Source organism: Salvia miltiorrhiza, chromosome 5 (assembly GCF_028751815.1).
Source record: "Salvia miltiorrhiza cultivar Shanhuang (shh) chromosome 5, IMPLAD_Smil_shh, whole genome shotgun sequence".
Taxonomy (NCBI): domain Eukaryota; kingdom Viridiplantae; phylum Streptophyta; class Magnoliopsida; order Lamiales; family Lamiaceae; genus Salvia; species Salvia miltiorrhiza.
This window is the reverse complement of record NC_080391.1, coordinates 21,753,504-21,763,669: the sequence shown is the minus strand read 5'-3', so window position 1 is coordinate 21,763,669 and position 10,166 is coordinate 21,753,504. Positions and strand designations below refer to the sequence as shown.

Below are 10,166 nucleotides of genomic sequence, written 5' to 3'. Positions count from 1 at the left end.
ATGCATATAATGAATTAAAGAGAATTCTTGGACATAGCAAAACAAAGGCTGGAAATAGCTGAAGGGCAAAATTGTCCAAAGTGGGTATGTTCGCTAATATTTTCACCACGCCGCAAGTATACGGTGTAGTTGCAATATATGGAAGCAAGGTCGTATCCCACAAGGATTAGTAGTTCAATCTAGTGATTATCCTAATTCATTTTACTCGACTATTTAGACTAAACGATTGAGTGATTGGTTTGATTATCTAACTAAATACTTAACAAGTGCAAAGACAAATAAAAATCAAATAAGCAAAGTGGATAAATAAGATGATTAAGGCGATTTAGGGACTAGGCATCGATAATTAAGCAAAAGACTTCAATTATAGCTCAATATTAATCTTGACAATCCTAATTATCTAGAGTGATCTCCCAACTAGTTCTAGCCCCCTCCCGGACGACTAGAACGGTAGATTACGGGTCATAGTTGCCGTCCCCGGTCAACTTCTAACCTATAACTCCCAAAAGCACATAAAGATCGACATACTCTCACCCAACTCTCAACCTCCCGGTTATCGAATTGATATGTTTCAAACACCTTATCTATTGCAATTATTCTCTCCCGATTCAAATTGCAAATTAGAAATGCATAGAATGTGGCCAACAAACCATACAAGAAATAAACCAAGGGTTTGAAAAGATAATGTGCAAAGGAACAAACAAGATTTATATTGAGCACAAATAATCAATCCATTACAATAATCATCTAGCCTAATCCCCAAATCAAAGAGAAATTTAGCCTATCATGTTCAACAATAACATACCCAATGAAAAGAGAAACATAAATGAAAGAGAGAGAAAGAATGAACAAATCCTATTGAGAAGCTTGCTTCAATCCTCTCTCATCTTCAATCCTTCTTCAAATGGGTAGGAATGAGTATTAATGGGGGTTAGGGATTGGATATGGAGGTAGGAAATGAGTATTGAATGTAGGGGATGATGAATAATGTGAGGAAAAGGGGAAAAATGGGGGTTAAGGGCTGAAAAACGCGACTGGGGCCCACTTGGGGATGCTCCGCTCTTTTTCCGCGGTCACGGCCCGCGTCCGCGGCCTTCAAACGTGGGGGATGCTCAGGGGACCCGCGGTCCCACCCCGCGGCCGCGGGTGGTGACCGCGGGTGTCTCCTGAGTCGGGAACAGCTGACCCGCGGTCTTACCCCGCGGCCGCGGGTGGTGACCGCGGGGTACTGGGCGTTTTGCACAGTCCGCTCGTTTTGCTCCGTTCTCCCTCGTCCGGACTCGGATTTGGTCGCCGTTTGCGCTCACGGATTCCTCTCGAGACGTACTTCAATATCATATCTTCAAAATCCTCCAATTAATCCTTGATTGTTCCTGAAATTACTCCAAAACTACACAAAGATATCAAATCTTCATAAAACTAAATATTCGGGCACAAACAAGCATTCACAAGCAAAACATGAAGGGAAATGACAACAAAACATGTGGAATTGAGGTACGAAAACCATGTTTGTCAACCCCCCAAACTTAAAGTGTTGTTTGTCCCCAAACGACGAAGAGAAGAGAAATAAAAGTAAACAAACATGTAAGCATGAATTGGTGTCATTTCAAGGGCTTCAACAATTTTAAAAATCTTTCAAAAGTGTATCACAAGCAGAAATGCATTCCAAGAAGTCACAAGTGATAGTGAGTTCAATATTATAGCATCGAAGCTTGAATCCTCACAAGGTGGATGTTTCAATGACGCACTCAACTCTCAAGTGTTTAGAATGGACGTGTTTGCACTCAAATTGAAACAAGTATGCAATCTACCATAAGCTTGCCATTTATCCTAACTCTCTATACTTTAATGTGTTATAAATAAAGATCACAAAGGGCTTTCCTTGGGTTGTAATGAGGGTTCTTTGGTAAGGTGAGTAGTTTTTAGGCAAAGTGACTCATCCCACGATCAAATAATCATAATGAACAAATCGACTTCACTATTTCTCTTATCAAACATAAACCAAAATCCCTACATTTCATCTTTTCATCCTTAGTGATATCTATCATGGCCATGATTCAAAAGGCAAATCATTCCCCTTTATGCTCTTTTAGTCACATTCATTTTCATTTCTTTTTCTTTTTCCCCAGTGGAATCGCCATTTTTTTTTCTTTTTGAGCTCATAGGGGACTAGTGATTTTCACTTAATCAAAGCTTGATAAGCATTTTCAATCATTTCCCAACTTTTCTTCATTAAAGCAACCACCAACAATCTAGGTTCTACCCCTTTATCATTGGTTCATTCAAAGAAAGGCTACAAGGCACAAAAGGGGTAAACTATGATCATATGAGAGTTTGGACACAATTTGAGTTAAGTGGCTAACAAAGATGGCCTTAAATCACTTCAATATTAACAACACATCTACTTTTATTTTTTTGAGAGAGGACTTATGGCAAGTTCTAGAGATTAACGAACATGTTCAATTGATTTACACTCAAGAATGAAATGAGATTGTGATAATATGACAATCAATGGCTCAAATCTTACAAGCTCATTATCAAGTTCTTGGAGGCAAAACATTTAACTCACTTGTCACAAGTTCAAACTTTTCATGCATAATCCACAAGTGATACACACAATTTTTCCAAGAAACAATTCATATCATAAGCCCAATGACATTCAAATTTCAATCAACATCACAAAGTTTGATACAATTATCCCAAGCAAAACAAAAACAAAAATATCAACCCAACTAACTCTCAAGCTTTCATTTATTCAACAATAACAAAAACAAGACAACAATACTAAAACAAACAAAAACAAGTAAAGCTTAAGATAGATGAGACAACTAATCCATCTCTCCCCTCCCCCCAAACTTATTTCACACAAAGTGAAAATGAGTTTGGAAGAAAAGAGAAGGAGAAGTTGTCTCGGACTCACAAAAAAAACTAACATATAAAAAAAATAAACCATACAAAAATTAAAGGGTACCTTGTTGGGGTGCCTCCCAACTAGCGCTTAGTTTAACGTCATGAGCTAGACGTCTCCATGATGGTGTTATGGCTCGGGGGTGGTTCCAACGAACACTTCAACTTTTGGTTTCAAGGGCAAAAATGTCTTGATTCTTTCCTTCTCAACCACAAAGGTTCTTTCATCCTTCTTTCTCAATTCAATTGCTCCATTGTTGAAAACCTTGTTGATTTTGAAAGGACCCGTCCATTTTGATCTTGGCTTTTCCGGAGGTAGTGATTGACGGAAGGTGAGGAGAAGGACTTCATCATCGGGTGCAAACTCCCGTTTGTGCATCATCTCGTCATTAGCACTTGTTGTCCTCTCTTTGTAGAGGCTTGACTTCTCAAATGCGTGATACTCATCTAACTCTTTGAGTTGGAGTACACGGTCTTGCCCCATTGGATGTATCTCATTCTCACCAAAGAATGCATACTTCAAGTGTGTGGGGAGAAGCTTCAACTCCAAGCCTTGGGCTTCCTCCTCTTTCCTTTCTCCCTTCAATTTTTCTTTCATGTTGATGCAAGGTTCAATCACTTGCATCAATTTGCATTCCTCCACTCTCATTCTTTCTTCCCCATCTTTGTGCTTGGGAGCTTTGTGGATTGAGAAGGTAACACTCTCATCATTCACTCTCAATGTGAGCTTGCCCTTTGCAACATCAATTAGGGCCCTCCCCGTCGCCAAGAATGGACGTCCAAGGATCAAAGGTACATCCTTGTCCTCAACCATATCCAACACCACAAAATCCACCGGAAAAATGAATTTGTCAACCCTCACCAAGACATCCTCCACTATCCCTTTTGGATATGAAACGGAACAGTCCGCCATTTGCAAAGCAATCGTGGTTGGCTTAATGGTTCCTATTTCAAGCTTGTTGAAGATGGAGAGAGGCATCAAATTTATGCTTGCTCCCAAATCACACAAGGCCTTTCCAAAACGACCATTTCCAACATCATATGGGATAGTAAAGCTCCCGGGATCCTTGATCTTGATGGGTAGCTTCTTTTGAAGAATGGCACAACATTCTTCGGTGAGGTTGACCGTCTCAAATTCTTCTAATTTCTTCTTCTTGGATAGAACTTCCTTGAGAAATTTTGCATACTTGGGCATTTGTTGCAAAGCTTCAACAAGGGGGATGTTGATGTGTACCTTCCGAAAGATCTCAAGGAATTTAGAGAACTCACTCTCCACATTTTTCTTTTGAAGTCTTTGAGGGAATGGAATTGGTGGGCAATAAGGTGGTGGTGCCTTGTACACATCTTTCTCCTTCTCCTTATCGCCTTGCATTTTTGAGGAAATGTTCTCATCATTGTTCTTGACTTCCGTAGGTATCTTGGACTCTTCAAGTATCTTCCCACTTCTTATAGTGATAGCCTTGCAATGTTCTTTTGGATTCACAACGGTGTTACTCGGAAATTGCCCCTTTTGATGTTGGTTGCTTAAGGATTCGGCAATTTGTCCCACTTTCATCTCAAACATTTTCAATTGGGTTGCTTGAGCCTCTAACCTTTCATCGGTTCTCGTCATGTGGGCTTGAGTGGCCGTTATGAATTTCATTAAGATCTCTTCAAGGTTGAGCTTCTTCTCTTCCTTGATCATGCCATCACTCACCGCAAATCCGGGCGGTGGTTGCAAGAAGTTATTGGGATTACCATAGGAAAGATTCGGGTGACGATTTGCTTGAAACCCTTGATTGTATTGCCCTTGTCCTTGATAGCCACCTTGTTGTTGGGGCCGGAAGTTCCCATAGCCTCGGTTGTTGTTGTTGTTGATGTAGTTCACATCCTCAAAGCTAGTTTGTTCTTCAACCACGGGTTCTACTCTTGATATTGACATAGCATCAATCTTGCTATTTATGGCGGTCATTTGAGCCGTCAAAAGGGCTATGGGATCCGAGCTTGTTGTAGCCGCCACTTTCTTCAAGATGATCCTCTCCGTCGGGAATTGATGGCAATTTGCGGCTAAATTCTCAATGATGTGGGCGGCCTCCTCGTGGCTTTTCTCCAACAATGCTCCATTGGCCGATGCATTCATATCTCTTTGCATCTCACCACTACACCCGGTGTAGAATACACAAATGATTGTGTTTTGATCTAAGCCATGGTTAGGGCACTTCCTTAGCATCTCTTTGAATCTTTCCCAAGCTTCATAGAAGGATTCTCCATCAAATTGGTGAAATTGGACTATGTCCTTCTTCATCTTCATGGTTTTACCCGGAGGATAGAACTTGTTGAGAAATTTTTGAGCCATCTTCTCCCATGTAGTGATAGAACCACCCTCTAAAGATTGATACCATGTCTTGGCTATGCCCCTTAGTGAGAAGGGGAAGAGTCGAAGTCGAACGGCATCCTCCGAGACTCCATTTATCTTGATGGTGCCGCATATCTCCAAGAAGTTTCCAAGATGTCCATTCGGGTCATCTTGAGAAAGACCGGCGAATTGGTTTTGTTGCACCATATTTATGAGGGCGGGCTTGAGCTCAAAATTATTGGCATTGATCCTTGGAGCATGCACTCCTCCTTGTTGGAACACGGGTTGAAACATGTTACTAATGGGTGGTGGTGGAGGCGCATTCCTTTGAGCTTCTTGCTCATTGATTCGTCCTTGCATAGCCTCTAGTTGCCTTTGAAGTTGGAGGATCAATTCTTGATTTTCCGCCATGTTTCCCTCCATTTCTTTCTCTCTTCTTGCTCTTGCTTTATTGTGTCGGCAAAAAGCTTCAACCTCAAGGTTTATAGGTATAAGAGGTGCACCTTTAGACCTTGTGTTCATACACTACCTATCAACCAACAAGGACAAAGAGTCAAATCACAATCTTAAAATAGAAAACAAAAATAAAAGCAAGTAAAATGTCTAAAGTAGTTAAGCACAATGAAGCAAAATATCACAAGCAAAGAAACTAAACTAATCCCCGGCAACGGCGCCAAAAACTTGTTCGCTAATATTTTCACCACGCCGCAAGTATACGGTGTAGTTGCAATATATGGAAGCAAGGTCGTATCCCACAAGGATTAGTAGTTCAATCTAGTGATTATCCTAATTCATTTTACTCGACTATTTAGACTAAACGATTGAGTGATTGGTTTGATTATCTAACTAAATACTTAACAAGTGCAAAGACAAATAAAAATCAAATAAGCAAAGTGGATAAATAAGATGATTAAGGCGATTTAGGGACTAGGCATCGATAATTAAGCAAAAGACTTCAATTATAGCTCAATATTAATCTTGACAATCCTAATTATCTAGAGTGATCTCCCAACTAGTTCTAGCCCCCTCCCGGACGACTAGAACGGTAGATTACGGGTCATAGTTGCCGTCCCCGGTCAACTTCTAACCTATAACTCCCAAAAGCACACAAAGATCGACATACTCTCACCCAACTCTCAACCTCCCGGTTATCGAATTGATATGTTTCAAACACCTTATCTATTGCAATTATTCTCTCCCGATTCAAATTGCAAATTAGAAATGCATAGAATGTGGCCAACAAACCATACAAGAAATAAACCAAGGGTTTGAAAAGATAATGTGCAAAGGAACAAACAAGATTTATATTGAGCACAAATAATCAATCCATTACAATAATCATCTAGCCTAATCCCCAAATCAAAGAGAAATTTAGCCTATCATGTTCAACAATAACATACCCAATGAAAAGAGAAACATAAATGAAAGAGAGAGAAAGAATGAACAAATCCTATTGAGAAGCTTGCTTCAATCCTCTCTCATCTTCAATCCTTCTTCAAATGGGTAGGAATGAGTATTAATGGGGGTTAGGGCTTGGATATGGAGGTAGGAAATGAGTATTGAATGTAGGGGATGATGAATAATGTGAGGAAAAGGGGGAAAATGGGGGTTAAGGGCTGAAAAACGCGACTGGGGCCCACTTGGGGATGCTCCGCTCTTTTCCCGCGGTCACGGCCCGCGTCCGCGGCCTTCAAACGTGGGGGATGCTCAGGGGACCCGCGGTCCCACCCCGCGGCCGCGGGTGGTGACCGCGGGTGTCTCCTGAGTCGGGAACAGCTGACCCGCGGTCTTACCCCGCGGCCGCGGGTGGTGACCGCGGGGTACTGGGCGTTTTGCACAGTCCGCTCGTTTTGCTCCGTTCTCCCTCGTCCGGACTCGGATTTGGTCGCCGTTTGCGCTCACGGATTCCTCTCGAGACGTACTTCAATATCATATCTTCAAAATCCTCCAATTAATCCTTGATTGTTCCTGAAATTACTCCAAAACTACACAAAGATATCAAATCTTCATAAAACTAAATATTCGGGCACAAACAAGCATTCACAAGCAAAACATGAAGGGAAATGACAACAAAACATGTGGAATTGAGGTACGAAAACCATGTTTGTCAGGGTACATTTTGTATGTTTTAAAATAGGTGGGTACATTTTAGGTTTTATCTATGAAAAAGGGTATTTTCAACCATTAACCCTAAAAATAAATACAATTCTTTTATTTATACACTTCGAAATTTCAATATATATGATTAAGACATTTTTTTCACCAATAGATTGATTCATGAGTGGGTAAAGTTGCAATTCCATGATTAAAATACATGTATGCACTCATAAATAGTGACTATCATAAAAGAAATTGTTTACTTTTTTAAAAAAAAAAATTAAGGGCGGTATTATCAATTTCTTGCTCATTAAGATCCTCTCAATATGTTTTTCAACAGGGTTAGTAAACTTAGTATTGTCAATGAAATGTTTTTTTGGTATTAAATCGTTTATTTTTGCCCTTAACTAGCCCACAACCACTTCACTAACTAGCATTCAAGCTGCATGTTTAAATGATTGAATCCTAATATTTTCAAGTTTATTTGGATCTTATTAAGCTTTAAGTGCCGTTAAAGTGGTTATACTCATTTTATTATCAATTAGAATGGTATTGAATGAGTTTTAATAGTGTACTTTTTTCTTTAAAAAAATAACAAAATTAATTTTCTGCATGTATCTCAGCCATTTCTTTTTCTTATTTAACTTAGAGGGTGTTTGGCTAAGCTTATTATAAAGAGCTTATAAGCTCTTAGAGCTATAAGATGTTTCAAGAGCTTATAAGATGTAGTTTCTTAAGAGCTTATAAGATGTAGTTTCTTAAGAGCTTATAAGTTGTCAAAGTATTTGGATAAATGAGCTTATAAGCTAGAGAGAAAATTTTTAGTTAGTGAGAGAAAATCTTTATTAGAGAGAGAAAATCGAAGAAAAATGAAATTAGAATGATATATGATGAAAATAAAAAATCATAGTTGAATTATTTTTGTAAAATGAGTATTGCTTATAAGATAATGGGAAAATAAGTTGGGGTAGTGAACTTATTTTTTGGGGAGCTTATTTTTACAGCTTATAAGCTGTTTAACAGCTTATTTTATCAAACATCTTGAAGGAGTTTATAAGCTTCTAAACAACTTATAAGCTATTTTGAAGAGCTTATAAGCTCAGCCAAACACCCTCTTAAGCTCGAGCAAAACCATAGCTGCTATCAAATGATTTTTTGTGACGATTCTCCCAGAATTAAAACTTAAATGAATTTGTAACAATCAACTAATTTAGCTGCTTAGTAGAAAAATACAAGCATTATCTAGGATTTTTTTTTTCCTCTGTAAAATGTGTTTGACAAGAGTTAATTTTCAAATCAATTGGAAACAAACGTACAGTATAATCAACGTGACAAGAAAATTGGCAATCGTTAATCATTTTCCAACGGATAGTTTAATAGTGGAAACTAGAAAGTGCTTCAAAAAAGATGGATTCTTTTGCTTGTGATTTTACTAATCATAAAAGATCACTTTTATCGTTAATCGCATCGATCAATTCGTTGCAAACAGTCACGCAATAAAGCCCAATTCTTTAAACATTGAAATCATCAAAACATTTCAACCAAAGACGTTTTGTGTATATTTTTCTAATATAAACTCTTAATATTATTATCATATCAATGATTTATGAATAAAATAGGAGATGCCACACAAATTAATAATAAATAATTTTAAAAACTACTCACAATCTATAATATGTTAAAAGACAATTTTTAATTTGAAATTATAATTTCTTTAAAAATAATTAATATTTGCAATCGTACAATGCACATGAAACGTTTTTTTATATTTCTTTCTATATATAAAATAACTACTAACTCAATTGTCATATAAAAATTATAAATACAGTAAAAATACAATTCCTTAAATTGACTCCATAAAAATTATTTGTAATAATGAAATTGCCATTAAAATTGATTTGAAATTAATTACAAACTGAAATTACCTTTATAATATAAATATATTATAGATAACTTAATAAAGATATGATTAAATTGGTTCTAGAAAAAAAGATTTAATTAAATTAACTTAATTAGAATTACATTTAATTATTAGAATAGTACATGTGAAGCAAAAAAATTGCTCTTTTATATCTTTTTTCTATATTTTTTTTTCAAAATCATGCTATTTCGTTAAAAAAATTAGATACAATTTTCATTTTGAAATGAAGATTGCGACACGAATTTTAATTTGATATATAAAATATAAAAATTCGATTTAAAATGAACAAATTATAAACATTTAAAACTTCGAAATGAATTTTATATATATATATATATATATATATATATATAGGGGAAGGCTAAAATAAAAATCAAAGTTAGGCTATAAAATAGGAACCATTTTCAGTCCTTGGATCATTAAGATCTACGGTTAATTCATCACCTTGTTGGAATAATTCATGATCCTGAGTTCGAATCTCATAGGTAGCAAAAAATTTAATTTTCATAATTCATACATTTACACAGCGGATTCATGGGTGTTCTACATATAATTCATACATTTTAATTAGTTTATAGTTTATAGTCTAAGAGGAGTTTTCTGAATATATATATATATATATATATATATATATATATATATATATATATATATATATATATATATATATAGGGTGCAATTATAATGGGAACCACACTTATCGTGAGAACATAAGAACCATTAAAATCAATGCATCTGCTATATAAATTAATGCATTCGCTATTAAATTTAATGCATCCGAAAATAATAAAATTTTTGTTCCCTTCAGGATTCGAACCCAGGATCTGCATTCATTCACCAAGATGATGCATCCACCGTAGATCTTGATGATCGAATGGCTTAAAATGGTTCTCCGTTCTAATTTTA

At 36.8% G+C, this 10,166-nt stretch overlaps 1 non-coding gene across 1 annotated transcript; it reads left to right on the top strand.

Annotated features, from left to right (window-relative positions):
• The first annotated feature begins 5,087 nt into the window (after window positions 1-5,087).
• On the top strand, window positions 5,088-5,194 carry LOC130987293 (small nucleolar RNA R71). The gene has a single exon (XR_009089682.1). It is a non-coding gene; the product is annotated as a small nucleolar RNA R71 (small nucleolar RNA).
• The last annotated feature ends 4,972 nt before the right edge of the window (window positions 5,195-10,166 follow it).